Below are 13,969 nucleotides of genomic sequence, written 5' to 3' on the forward strand. Positions count from 1 at the left end.
AGAGACAGAAAGACAGAGAGAGACAGTGAGAGACAGTAAGAGACAGAGAGAGACAGTGAGAGACAGAGAGAGACAGAGACAGTGAGAGACAGAGAGAGAGACAGTGAGAGAGAGACAGAGAGAGAGAGAGACAGAGAGGGAGACAGAGAGAGAGAGACAGAGAGAGACAGTGAGAGACAGAGAGAGACAGAGACAGAGAGAGAGACAGTGAGAGAGAGACAGAGAGAGAGAGAGAGACAGAGAGGGAGACAGAGAGAGAGAGACAGAGAGGGGTAAGGGGAGACAGAGAGACAGAGAGAGAAAGAGACAGAGAAAGACAGAAAGAAAGAGAGAGAAAGACAGAGAAAGAGAGAGAGAGACAGAAAGACAGAGAGAGACAGTGAGAGACAGAGAGAGACAGTGAGAGACAGAGAGAGACAGAGACAGTGAGAGACAGGTGACCTGTTGCCACGAGAAAAGGGCAACCAGTGAAGAACACACACCATTGTAAATACAACCCATATTTATGCTTATTTATTTTATCTTGTGTCCTTTAACCATTTGTACATTGTTAAAACACTGTATATATATATATAATATGACATTTGTAATGTCTTTACTGTTTTGAAACCTCTGTATGTGTAATGTTTACTGTTAATTTTTGTTGTTTTTCACTTTATATTTTCACTTTGTATGTTGTCTACCTCACTTGCTTTGGCAATGTTAACACATGTTTCCCATGCCAATAAAGCCCTTGAATTGAATTGAATTGAATTGACAGAGAGAGAGACAGTGAGAGAGAGACAGAGAGAGAGAGAGAGACAGAGACAGAGAGAGATTTATGCAGCAGGTAAACTAATGATATACAACAGACTAACCAAATCAAAACATTGTGTAGTTAGACTGGTCCTCTCTCTAGTTAACTATTGACATGTATTAATGTCATTGTCCTCTCCGATGTCCCTAAATAACTTTCCACCGGTACTCGTGTAAAACTGCAAATGGCCGACAAGCAGTTGATGAAACCAATGCAGCATACTCAGGTTGGAAAACCGTCTCTCAAGAACTCAACATTGGCTAGGATTCTCCTCTATTCAATACTGACATGTAATTCTGAGAAAGTAAAAAAAAATATTCTTTATATTCTTATAATTGACAAGTAACTCTTATGCTGTCCCCTGAACACTGAATATTTGAACCTTACACATAGATAAACATCTTAGTTTGCTACCTCACCCACCTCAGCCATTTGATCCCTGGTTCATTGAATGGGGGAATTATTTTATAAAGGCAAAAAAAAGTATTTGGTTGTAATTGCAATGTTGCCAAACATCCTCTGGGAGATTCCAGGAGAGCTTGATTATCAGACCTCATGATAACACCCAGATGCAGTGTAATGAGTTTCGTCTTCATGAGAAGGAGAGTCGGACCAAAATGCAGCGTGTAGATTGCGATCCATGTTTTAATGAACAAACGTAAAACACGAATCAATGCAAACACTACAAAATAAAGAACGTGATGAACGTAACAAAAACCTAAAACAGCCTATCTGGTGAAAAACACATAGACAGGAACAATCACCCACAAACACACAGTGAACCCCAGGCTACCTAAATATGGTTCCCAATCAGAGACAATGACGAACACCTGCCTCTGACTGAGAACCATATCAGGCTGAACATAGAAATAGACAAACAAGACATGAAACATAGAATGCCCACTCAGATCACACCCTGACCAATCAAAACATAGAAAATACAAAGTAAACTATGGTCAGGGCGTGACAGTACCCCCCCCCCAAGGTGCGGACTCCGGCCGCAAAACCTGAACCTATAGGGGAGGGTCTGGGTGGGCATCTGTCCGCGGTGGCGGCTCTGGCGCTGGACGTGAACCCCACTCCATGACAGTTTTAATCCCCCTCCTAAACGTCCCTAAATAGGTTACCCACCACAATGATAACATGGGACAGAGGGACAGCTCGGGACAGAGGTAACTCGGGACAGATGGGTAGCTCAGCACTGAGAGGAAGCTCAGCACTGAGAAGAAGCTCAGCACTGAGAAGAAGCCCAGGCAGGTAGTAGAAACTACCAGAACCTGGCTGGCTGGCGGTTTCAGCAGATCCTGGTCGACTAGCAGATCTGGGAGAATCTGGTCGACTGGCGGATCTGGGAGAATCTGGTCGACTGGCGGATCTGGGAGAATCTGGTCGACTGGCAGATCTGGAAGAGTCTGGTCGACTGGCAGATCTGGAAGAGTCTGGTCGACTGGCAGATCTGGAAGAGTCTGGACGACTGGCAGATCTGGAAGAGTCTGGACGACTGGCAGATCTGGAAGAGTCTGGACGACTGGCAGATCTGGAAGAGTCTGGACGACTGGCAGATCTGGAAGAGTCTGGACGACTGGCAGATCTGGAAGCTCTGGCTGCTCCATGCTGACTGACAGCTCTGGCTGCTCCATGCTGGCAGACTGCTCTGGCTGCTCCATGATGACTGGCTGCTCCATGCTGACTGGCAGCTCTGGCTGCTCCATGCTGACTGACTGCTCCATGCTGACTGGCAGCTCTGGCTGCTCCATGCTGACTGGCTGCTCTGGCTGCTCCATGCTGACTGGCTGCTCCATGCTGACTGGCTGCTCCATGCTGACTGGCGGCCCTGGCTGCTCCATGCTGACTGGCGGCCCTGGCTGCTCCATGCTGACTGGCGGCCCTGGCTGCTCCATGCTGACTGGCGGCCCTGGCTGCTCCATGCTAACTGGCAGCTCTGGCGGCTCCTTGCAGACTGGCAGCTCTGGCGGCTCCTTGCAGACTGGCAGCTTTGGCGGCATCCTGCAGACAGGCAGCTCTGGCGGCTCCTTGCAGACTGGCAGCTCCATGCAGACTGGCAGCTCTATGCAGACTGGCAGCTCCTTGCAGACTGGCAGCTCCTTGCAGACTGGCAGCTCCTTGCAGACTGGCAGCTCTAAGCTAACTGGCAGCTCTATGCTAACTGGCAGCTCTATGCTAACTGGCAGCTCTATGCTAACTGGCAGCTCTATGCTAACTGGCAGTTCTGAACAGGCGGGAGACTCCGGCAGCGCTGTAGAGAAGGAAGGCTCTAACAGCGCTAAACAGGCGGGAGACTCCGACAGCGCTGAAGAGAAGGGAGGCTCTGGCAGCGCTGGACAGGCGAGGCGCACTGTAGGCCTGATGCGTGGTGCTGGCACTGGTGGTACTGGGCCGAGGACACGCACAGGAAGCCTGGTGCGGGGAGCTGCTACCGGAGGGCTGGGGTGTGGAGGTGGTACTGGAAAAACCGGACCGTGCAGGCGCACTGGAGCTCTTGAGCACCGAGCCTGCCCAACCTTACCTGGTTGAATGCTCACGGTCGCCCTGCCAGTGCGGCGAGGTGGAATAGCCCGCACTGGACTATGCAGGCGAACCGGAGAAACCGAGCGCAAGGCTGGTGCCATGTAAACCGGCCCAAGGAGACGCACTGGGGACCAGCTGCGTAGAGCCGGCTTCATGGCATTAGGCTCGACGCTCAATCTAGCCCGGCCGACACGCGGAGCTGGAATATACCGCACCGGGCTATGCACCCGCACTGGAGACACCGTGCGCACCACTGCATAACACGGTGCCTGTCCGGTCTCTCTAGCCCCCCGGTAAGCACAGGGAGTCTGCCCAGGTCTCCTACCTGGCGTAGCCATACTCCCTGTTAGCCCCCCCCCAATAAATTTTTGGGGCTGCCTCTCGGGCTTCCTTGCCAGCCGTGTTCCCTCATATCGCCGGCTCCTCTCTCCGGCTGCCTCTGCTCTCCTAAGTGCCTCCACCTGTTCCCATGGGAGGCGATCTCTTCCAGCCAGTATCTCCTCCCAAGTGTAACAGCCCTTGCCATCCAAAACGTCCTCCCATGTCCATTCCTCTTTACGCTGCTGCTGCTGCCTGTTGACACGCTGCTTGGTCCGTTGGTGGTGGGTGATTCTGTAATGAGTTTCGTCTTCATGAGAAGGAGAGTCGGACCAAAATGCAGCGTGTAGATTGCGATCCATGTTTTAATGAACAAACGTAAAACACGAATCAATGCAAACACTACAAAATAAAGAACGTGATGAACGTAACAAAAACCTAAAACAGCCTATCTGGTGAAAAACACATAGACAGGAACAATCACCCACAAACACACAGTGAACCCCAGGCTACCTAAATATGGTTCCCAATCAGAGACAATGACGAACACCTGCCTCTGACTGAGAACCATATCAGGCTGAACATAGAAATAGACAAACAAGACATGAAACATAGAATGCCCACTCAGATCACACCCTGACCAATCAAAACATAGAAAATACAAAGTAAACTATGGTCAGGGCGTGACAGTACCCCCCCCCCAAGGTGCGGACTCCGGCCGCAAAACCTGAACCTATAGGGGAGGGTCTGGGTGGGCATCTGTCCGCGGTGGCGGCTCTGGCGCTGGACGTGAACCCCACTCCATGACAGTTTTAATCCCCCTCCTAAACGTCCCTAAATAGGTTACCCACCACAATGATAACATGGGACAGAGGGACAGCTCGGGACAGAGGTAACTCGGGACAGATGGGTAGCTCAGCACTGAGAGGAAGCTCAGCACTGAGAAGAAGCTCAGCACTGAGAAGAAGCCCAGGCAGGTAGTAGAAACTACCAGAACCTGGCTGGCTGGCGGTTTCAGCAGATCCTGGTCGACTAGCAGATCTGGGAGAATCTGGTCGACTGGCGGATCTGGGAGAATCTGGTCGACTGGCGGATCTGGGAGAATCTGGTCGACTGGCAGATCTGGAAGAGTCTGGTCGACTGGCAGATCTGGAAGAGTCTGGTCGACTGGCAGATCTGGAAGAGTCTGGACGACTGGCAGATCTGGAAGAGTCTGGACGACTGGCAGATCTGGAAGAGTCTGGACGACTGGCAGATCTGGAAGAGTCTGGACGACTGGCAGATCTGGAAGAGTCTGGACGACTGGCAGATCTGGAAGCTCTGGCTGCTCCATGCTGACTGACAGCTCTGGCTGCTCCATGCTGGCAGACTGCTCTGGCTGCTCCATGATGACTGGCTGCTCCATGCTGACTGGCAGCTCTGGCTGCTCCATGCTGACTGACTGCTCCATGCTGACTGGCAGCTCTGGCTGCTCCATGCTGACTGGCTGCTCTGGCTGCTCCATGCTGACTGGCTGCTCCATGCTGACTGGCTGCTCCATGCTGACTGGCGGCCCTGGCTGCTCCATGCTGACTGGCGGCCCTGGCTGCTCCATGCTGACTGGCGGCCCTGGCTGCTCCATGCTGACTGGCGGCCCTGGCTGCTCCATGCTAACTGGCAGCTCTGGCGGCTCCTTGCAGACTGGCAGCTCTGGCGGCTCCTTGCAGACTGGCAGCTTTGGCGGCATCCTGCAGACAGGCAGCTCTGGCGGCTCCTTGCAGACTGGCAGCTCCATGCAGACTGGCAGCTCTATGCAGACTGGCAGCTCCTTGCAGACTGGCAGCTCCTTGCAGACTGGCAGCTCCTTGCAGACTGGCAGCTCTAAGCTAACTGGCAGCTCTATGCTAACTGGCAGCTCTATGCTAACTGGCAGCTCTATGCTAACTGGCAGCTCTATGCTAACTGGCAGTTCTGAACAGGCGGGAGACTCCGGCAGCGCTGTAGAGAAGGAAGGCTCTAACAGCGCTAAACAGGCGGGAGACTCCGACAGCGCTGAAGAGAAGGGAGGCTCTGGCAGCGCTGGACAGGCGAGGCGCACTGTAGGCCTGATGCGTGGTGCTGGCACTGGTGGTACTGGGCCGAGGACACGCACAGGAAGCCTGGTGCGGGGAGCTGCTACCGGAGGGCTGGGGTGTGGAGGTGGTACTGGAAAAACCGGACCGTGCAGGCGCACTGGAGCTCTTGAGCACCGAGCCTGCCCAACCTTACCTGGTTGAATGCTCACGGTCGCCCTGCCAGTGCGGCGAGGTGGAATAGCCCGCACTGGACTATGCAGGCGAACCGGAGAAACCGAGCGCAAGGCTGGTGCCATGTAAACCGGCCCAAGGAGACGCACTGGGGACCAGCTGCGTAGAGCCGGCTTCATGGCATTAGGCTCGACGCTCAATCTAGCCCGGCCGACACGCGGAGCTGGAATATACCGCACCGGGCTATGCACCCGCACTGGAGACACCGTGCGCACCACTGCATAACACGGTGCCTGTCCGGTCTCTCTAGCCCCCCGGTAAGCACAGGGAGTCTGCCCAGGTCTCCTACCTGGCGTAGCCATACTCCCTGTTAGCCCCCCCCCAATAAATTTTTGGGGCTGCCTCTCGGGCTTCCTTGCCAGCCGTGTTCCCTCATATCGCCGGCTCCTCTCTCCGGCTGCCTCTGCTCTCCTAAGTGCCTCCACCTGTTCCCATGGGAGGCGATCTCTTCCAGCCAGTATCTCCTCCCAAGTGTAACAGCCCTTGCCATCCAAAACGTCCTCCCATGTCCATTCCTCTTTACGCTGCTGCTGCTGCCTGTTGACACGCTGCTTGGTCCGTTGGTGGTGGGTGATTCTGTAATGAGTTTCGTCTTCATGAGAAGGAGAGTCGGACCAAAATGCAGCGTGTAGATTGCGATCCATGTTTTAATGAACAAACGTAAAACACGAATCAATGCAAACACTACAAAATAAAGAACGTGATGAACGTAACAAAAACCTAAAACAGCCTATCTGGTGAAAAACACATAGACAGGAACAATCACCCACAAACACACAGTGAACCCCAGGCTACCTAAATATGGTTCCCAATCAGAGACAATGACGAACACCTGCCTCTGACTGAGAACCATATCAGGCTGAACATAGAAATAGACAAACAAGACATGAAACATAGAATGCCCACTCAGATCACACCCTGACCAATCAAAACATAGAAAATACAAAGTAAACTATGGTCAGGGCGTGACATGCAGACAGTTCGATGTAACAAAAGTTTATCACAAAAACAGGGGGCAGGCAGCAAACGACATCTCAGAGGGCAGGCAGAGGTCAGTAACCCAGAGCAGAATCAGAAAGGTGTAGAACGGCGGTCAGGGTCAAAGGGCAGGCATAGGTCAGTAACCCAGAGCAGAATCAGAAAGGTATGGAACGGCAGGCAGGGTCAGGGTCAAAGAGCAGGCAGAATGGTCAAAACCGGGAAAACCTAGAAAACAGGGCCTAGAGAGGAAAAACAGGAGCTGACTCTGGTGTGTTTGAGCAGGACAGGATCAAAAATCTGCTCACCCAGCAGCTCACCAGACGGAGGGTTGGCGGATGTGTTTTATACCGTAGCCAATCAGTGCAGTAGTTATCTTGGTCTGGGAATAAGTGCCGTTGCTCAAGGTCACAACGGCAGGAGACATGGGATCAGAGACCAGCAGCCATCCTTTGTCAATAGCAGTGATGGTTATTTTATAAAGTGGTTCATTTTCTGTCATCTTTTTGGCCCATGGTGTTATAGACCTTTTATTTGGGGGGGGTGAGGGGGAGAAAGAGAAAGAGAGAGAGAGAGAGACAGAGACAGAGAGGGGTAAGGGGGAGAGAGAAGAGAGAGACAGAGAGAGAGAAAGAGACAGAGAAAGACAGAAAGAAAGAGAGAGAGACAGAGAGACAGAGCGAGAGAGAGAGAGAGAGAGACAGATAGACAGAGAGAGAGAGAGACAGAGCGAGACAGACAGACAGACAGACAGACAGACAGACAGAGAGAGAGAGACAGTGAGAGACAAAGAAAAAGAGAGAGAGAGACAGAGAGAGACAGTGAGAGACAGACAGAGAGACAGACAGAGAGAGAGACAGTGAGAGACAGACAGAGAGACAGACAGAGAGAGAGACAGTGAGAGACAGACAGAGAGACAGACAGAGAGAGAGACAGCGAGAGAGACAGAGAGAGAGACAGAGGGAGACAGAGAGAGAGAGATAGTTAGAGAGGGGTGAGAGGGAGATAGAGAGTTTCCACTGTTTATTTGCAAGACAGTGGTCTGACTGTGTCTAGGGTCTGCTATGGCTGGCATCTCAGCATAATGAATGGGTGGCTGTTCAAGAAATTGCGAGTAGCGCCTAGAGAGGGGGAGGGAGAGAGGGGAGGGAGAGAGAGGGGGAGGGAGAGAGGGGGAGGAAGAGAGGGGGATGTAGAGAGAGGGGGAGGGAGAGAGGGGGATGTAGAGAGAGGGGGAGGGAGAGAGGGGGAGGGAGAGAGAGGGAGGGAGAGGGAGGGAGAGAGGGGGAGGGAGAGAGGGGGAGAGAGAGAGAGGGAGAGAGAGAGGGGGAGGGAGAGAGGGGGAGGGAGAGAGAGGGAGGGAGAGAGGGGGAGGGAGAAAGAGGGGGAGGGGAGGGAGAGAGGGGGAGGGAGAAAGAGGGGGAGGGAGAGAGGGGGGGAGGGAGAGAGAGGAGGAGGGAGAGAGAAAGAGAGGGGGAGGGAGAGAGGGGGAGGGAGAGAGAGGGGGAGGGAGAGAGGGGGAGGGAGAGAGAGGGGGAGGGAGAGAGGGGGAGGGAGAGAGAGGGGGAGGGAGAGAGGGAGAGAGAGAAGAGAGAGAGGAGAGAGAGGAGAGAGAGGAGAGAGAAGAGAGAGAGGAGAGAGAGGAGATAGAGGAGAGAGAAGAGAGAGAAGAGAGAGAGGAGAGAGAGGAGAGAGAGGAGAGAGAAGAGGAGGAGAAATGGAGAGGAGAGAGAAGAGAGAGAGAGAGAAAGACAACCAACTTGGGGAAATTATGCAGAAGATTGGGAAAATCCTCTGCATTATCATTAACAGCAGACTCGTACATTTCCTCAGTCAAAACAATGTACTGTGCAAATGTCAAATTTACTTTTTACCAAATTACCGTACGACAGACCACGTATTCACCCTGCACACCCTGGGCTCCTGAGTGGCGCAGCGGTCTAAGGCACTGTATCTCAGTGCTAGAGACGTCACTACAAATGTATGACCATATTAGAGACACATATTTCCCTCAGATTACACAGACCTACAAAGAATTCAGAAACAAATCCAATTTTGATAAACTCCCATATCTACTGGGTGAAATACCACAGTGTGCCATCACAGCAGCAAGATTTGTGACCTGTTGCCACGAGAAAAGGGCAACCAGTGAAGAACAAACACAATTGTAAATACAACCCATATTTATGCTTATTTATTTTCCCTTGTGTACTTGAACTATTTCTACATCGTTACAACACTGTATATATATATATATATATATATATATATATATATATATATATATATATATATATAATATATATGTAAATATACTTAACATGATATTTGTCTTGATTCTTTTTGAACTGTACGTGTTTACTGTTTATTTTTTATTGTTCATTTCACATCTGTTTATGATCTGTTTTGCTCTCTGGCAATGTAAACATACCGTACAGCGCCTTCGGAAAGCATTCAGAGCCCTGGACTTTTTACACATTTTGTTATGTTACAACCTTATTCTAAAATCGATTACATCGTTTTTTTCCCTCATCAATCTAGACACAATACCCCATAATGACACCACAATACCCCATAATGACACCACAATACCCCATAATGACATCACAATGCCCCATAATGACATCACAATGCCCCATAATGACAAAGCAAAAACAGAAATATTTAATTTACATAAGTATTCAGACCTTTTACTCAGTACTTTGTTGAAGCAGCTTTGGCAGCGATTACAGCCTCAAGTCTTCTTGGGTAAGACGCTACAACCTTGGCACACCTGTATTTGGGGAGATTCTGCAGAACTTCTCAAGCTCCTTCAGGTTGGATGAGGTTCGTCGCTGCACAGCTATTTTCAGATCTCTCCAGAGATGTTCGATCAGGTTCAAGTCCGGGCTGGGCCACTCAAGGACATTCAGAGACTTGTCCCGAAGCCACTCCTGCGTTGTCTTGGCTGTGTGCTTAGGGGTCGTTTCTCACGCCCTGACCATAGAGAGCCCTGGGTTCTCTATGGTGTTGTAGGTCAGGGCGTGACTAGGGGGTGTTCTAGTCTTCTCTATGCTGGTGCTCTTGGTATGGTTCCCAATTAGAGGCAGCTGATGTTCGTTGTCTCTAATTGGGGATCATACTTAAGTTCTCCATTGTTCCCACCTGGGATATTGTTTGTGTTTGTGTTTTGTGCGGCTTTCACGTTTGTTTATTGTTTTGTTTTAGTTTCACAGTAATAAAAGATGTGGAACTCAAATCAAATCATATCACGCTGCGCCTTGGTTCGACCTTTTCTACGAGCGTGACATCGTTGTCTTGCTGGAAGGTGAACCTTCGCCCCAGTCTGAGGTCCTGAGAAGGTTTTCATCAAGGATATACCTGTACTTTTCTCGGTTCATCTTTCCCTTCGATCCTGACTAGTCTCCCAGTCCCTGCAGCTGAAAAACATCCCCACATCATGATGTTGCCACCACCATGCTTCACCGTAGGGATGGTGCCAGGTTTCCTCCAAACGGGACTCTTGGCATTCAAGCCAGGGAGTTCAATCTTGGTTTCATCAAACCAGAGAAATCTTGTTTCTCATGGTCTAAGAGTCCTTTAGGTGCCTTTTGGCAAACTCCAAGCAGGCTGTCATGTGTCTTTTACTGAGGAGTGGCTTCCGTCTGGCCACTCTACCAGAAAGGCCTGATTGGTGGAGTGCTGCAGAGATGGTTATCCATCTGGAAGGTTCTCCCATCTCAACAGAGGAACTCTAGACTGACCACTGGGTTCTTGGTCACCTCCCTCGGTTGCTCAGTTTGGCTGGGTGGCCAGCACTAGGAAGAGTCTTGGTATTTCCAAACTTCTTCCATTTAAGAATTATGGACTCCATTGTGTTCTTGGGGACCTTCAATGCTGCAGAAATGTTTTGGTACCCTTCCCCAGATCTGTGCCTCGACACAATCCTGTCTCGGAGCTCTAAGGACAATTCCTTCGACCTCATGCCTTGGTTTTTACTCTAACATGTACTGTCAACTGTGGGACCTTATATAGACAGGTGTGTGCCTTTCCAAATCATGTCCAATCAATTGAATTTAACACAGGTGGACTCCAATCAAGTTATAGAAACATCTCAAGGATGATCAATGGAAACAGGATGCACCTGAGCTCAATTTCAAATATCATAGCAAAGGGTCTGAATAATTATGTAAATAAGGTATCTGTTTTCACTTTTTCATTATGGGTTTTTGTGTGTTGATTAACGAGGGAAAAAAACTATTTAATCCATTTTAGAATAAGGTTGTAATGTAACAAAATGTGGAAAAAGTAAATCCTTCCGAATGCACTGTATGTTTCCCATGTCAATAAAACCCCTTGACTTGAATTGAGAGAGAGGGAGAGGGACAGAGAGAGACAGAGAGAGAGAGAGAGAGAGAGACAGAGAGAGAGAGAGAGAGAGAGAGAGAGAGAGAGAGAGAGAGAGAGGGACAGACAGAGAGAGACAGAGAGAGAGAGAGACAGAGAGAGACAGAGAGAGAGAGAGAGAGAGAGAGAGACAGAGAGAGAGAGAGGGACAGACAGAGAGACAGAGCGAGAGAGACAGAGAGACAGAGAGACAGAGCGAGCCACAAGACAGCAGCACAATTAGACCCAACCAAATCATGAGAAAACAAAAAGATAATTACTTGACACATTGGAAAGAATGAACAAAAAAACAGAGCAAACTAGAATGCTATTTGGCCCTACACAGAGAGTACACAGCGGCAGAATACCTGACCACTGTGACTGACCCAAAATTAAGAAAAGCTTTGACTATGTACAGACTCAGTGAGCATAGCCTTGCTATTGAGAAAGGCCGCTGTAGACAGACCTGGCTCTCAAGAGAAGACAGGCTATGTGCTCACTGCCCACAAAATGAGGTGGAAACTGAGCTGCATTTCCTAACCTCCTGCCCAATGTATGACCATATTAGAGAGACATATTTCCCTCAGATTACACAGATCCACAAAGAATTCGAAAACAAATCCAATTTTGAAAAACTCCCATATCTACTGGGTGAAATTCCACAGTGTGCCATCACAACAGCAAGATTTGTGACCTGTTGACACGAGAAAAGGGCAACCAGTGAAGAACACACACCATTGTAAATACAACCCATATCTATGCTTATTTATTTTATCTTGTGTCCTTTACCATTTGTACATTGTTAAAACACTATATATATATATATATAATATGACATTTGTAATGTCTTTATTGTTTTGAAACTTCTGTATATGTGATGTTTAGTGTTAATTTTTATTGTTTATTTCACTTTATATATTCACTTTATATATTATCTACCTCACTTGCTTTGTCAATGTTAACACATGTTTCCCATGCCAATAAAGCCATTGAATTGAATTGAGAGAGAGACAGAGAGAGACAGAGAGAGAGAGAAAGAGAGAGAGACAGAGAGAGAGACAGAGAGAGAGAGGACTGAATGACTGTTCACCACAGGGACATTATCAGCATTCACGGCTGCACTGGAGTAAATTAGGCCCTGTGTTTAGCCTTTCTCCTTCCTTCGTGGAAGGACACTACAGTAAGACAGACTCACACTGCGGAGAAAGAAACACAACGGTAACAGAGCAAACCACCGTATAATTCCCTCTGGCTCTCAGCTGGCCTCGGACTGATTGGCTTTCAGCTGGCCTCGGACTGATTTCCTGTGTGCCTCTAAAAAGTCTCTAAGAGAAATCCAATAATGTGTTTATGCTTGTATGACAAGAGAGATGGTCATTTCCTCTGCAGGACAAAATGCACTCTCTGTGTCTTTGTGTGTGTGTGTGTGTGTCTGTGTGTCTGTGTGTCTGTCTGTCTGTGTGTGTGTGTGTGTGTGTGTGTGTGTGTGTCTCTGTGTCTGTGTGTGTGTGTGTGTCTCTGTGTCTGTGTGTGTCTCTGTCTGTCTGTCTGTCTGTCTGTCTGTCTGTCTGTCTGTCTGTCTGTCTGTCTGTCTGTCTGTCTGTCTGTCTGTCTGTCTGTCTGTCTGTCTGTGTGTGTGTGTACAAGTTTGCATGTGTCTAGTCAATAGCCATGTGATCACACAAAGAGACTGATGAATACTATGTCCATCACACCGGAAGGTTAATCACACAAAGAAGAAACTTTCTCCTCAAAGAATAATAACAGGAAATGCTATTTAACACAATAGAAAGTGTGCGCTTGTTATTTGATTCTACTGTTTGGTTGGTTGGAATAGACGTTTGGGGCTACATACCGTAGTCTGACATCTACAAAGATAAACATAGACTTTGCTTTTTCAGTCTGACATCTACAAAGATAAACATAGACTTTTATTTTTCTGTCTGACATCTGCAAAGATAAACATAGACTTTTATTTTGTATCTCTGTTTTGTCTAAAGGTCATCTGTTTAAACTTCTATCACTCTTGTACGTTCTGTTGATAGAGAACATTACCACACAACCTACACAAATGAAAGACTGTGTTGGGCTTGGCGGTCTATAACTGTGTTGGGCTTGGCGGTCTATAACTGTGTTGGGCTTGGCGGTCTATAACTGTGTTGGGCTTGGCGGTCTATAACTGTGTTGGGCTTGGCGGTCTATAACTGTGTTGGGCTTGGCGGTCTATAACTGTGTTGGGCTTGGCGGTCTATAACTGTGTTGGGCTTGGCGGTCTATAACTGTGTTGGGCTTGGCGGTCTATAACTGTGTTGGGCTTGGCGGTCAACAGAGAATGTGTCCAGATAAATAATGGCTTATGGTGTCTGCCGCCCCTACACTCTAACCACTAGGCTACCTGCCGCCCCTACTCTCTAACCACTAGGCTACCTGCCGCCCCTACACTCTAACCACTAGGCTACCTGCCACCCCCTAACCTCTAACCACTAGGCTACCTGCCGCCTCTCCACTCTAACCACTAGGCTACCTGCCGCCCCTACACTCTAACCACTAGGCTACCTGCCGCCCCTACACTCTAACCACTAGGCTACCTGCCGCCCCTACACTCTAACCACTAGGCTACCTGCCGCCCCTACACTCTAACCACTAGGCTACCTGCCGCCCCTACACTCTAACCACTAGGCTACCTGCCGCCCCTACG

General features: G+C 49.3%; 1 protein-coding gene across 1 annotated transcript in view; it reads right to left on the reverse strand.

Annotated features, from left to right (window-relative positions):
* adam19a (ADAM metallopeptidase domain 19a) overlaps nt 1-13,969 on the reverse strand; it is a 220,773-nt gene that overhangs the window by 34,836 nt on the left and 171,968 nt on the right. The window lies entirely within an intron of this gene.

Source organism: Oncorhynchus mykiss, chromosome 21, assembly GCF_057628025.1.
Source record: "Oncorhynchus mykiss isolate SJ-2025 chromosome 21, ASM5762802v1, whole genome shotgun sequence".
Classification (NCBI taxonomy): Eukaryota; Metazoa; Chordata; class Actinopteri; order Salmoniformes; family Salmonidae; genus Oncorhynchus; species Oncorhynchus mykiss.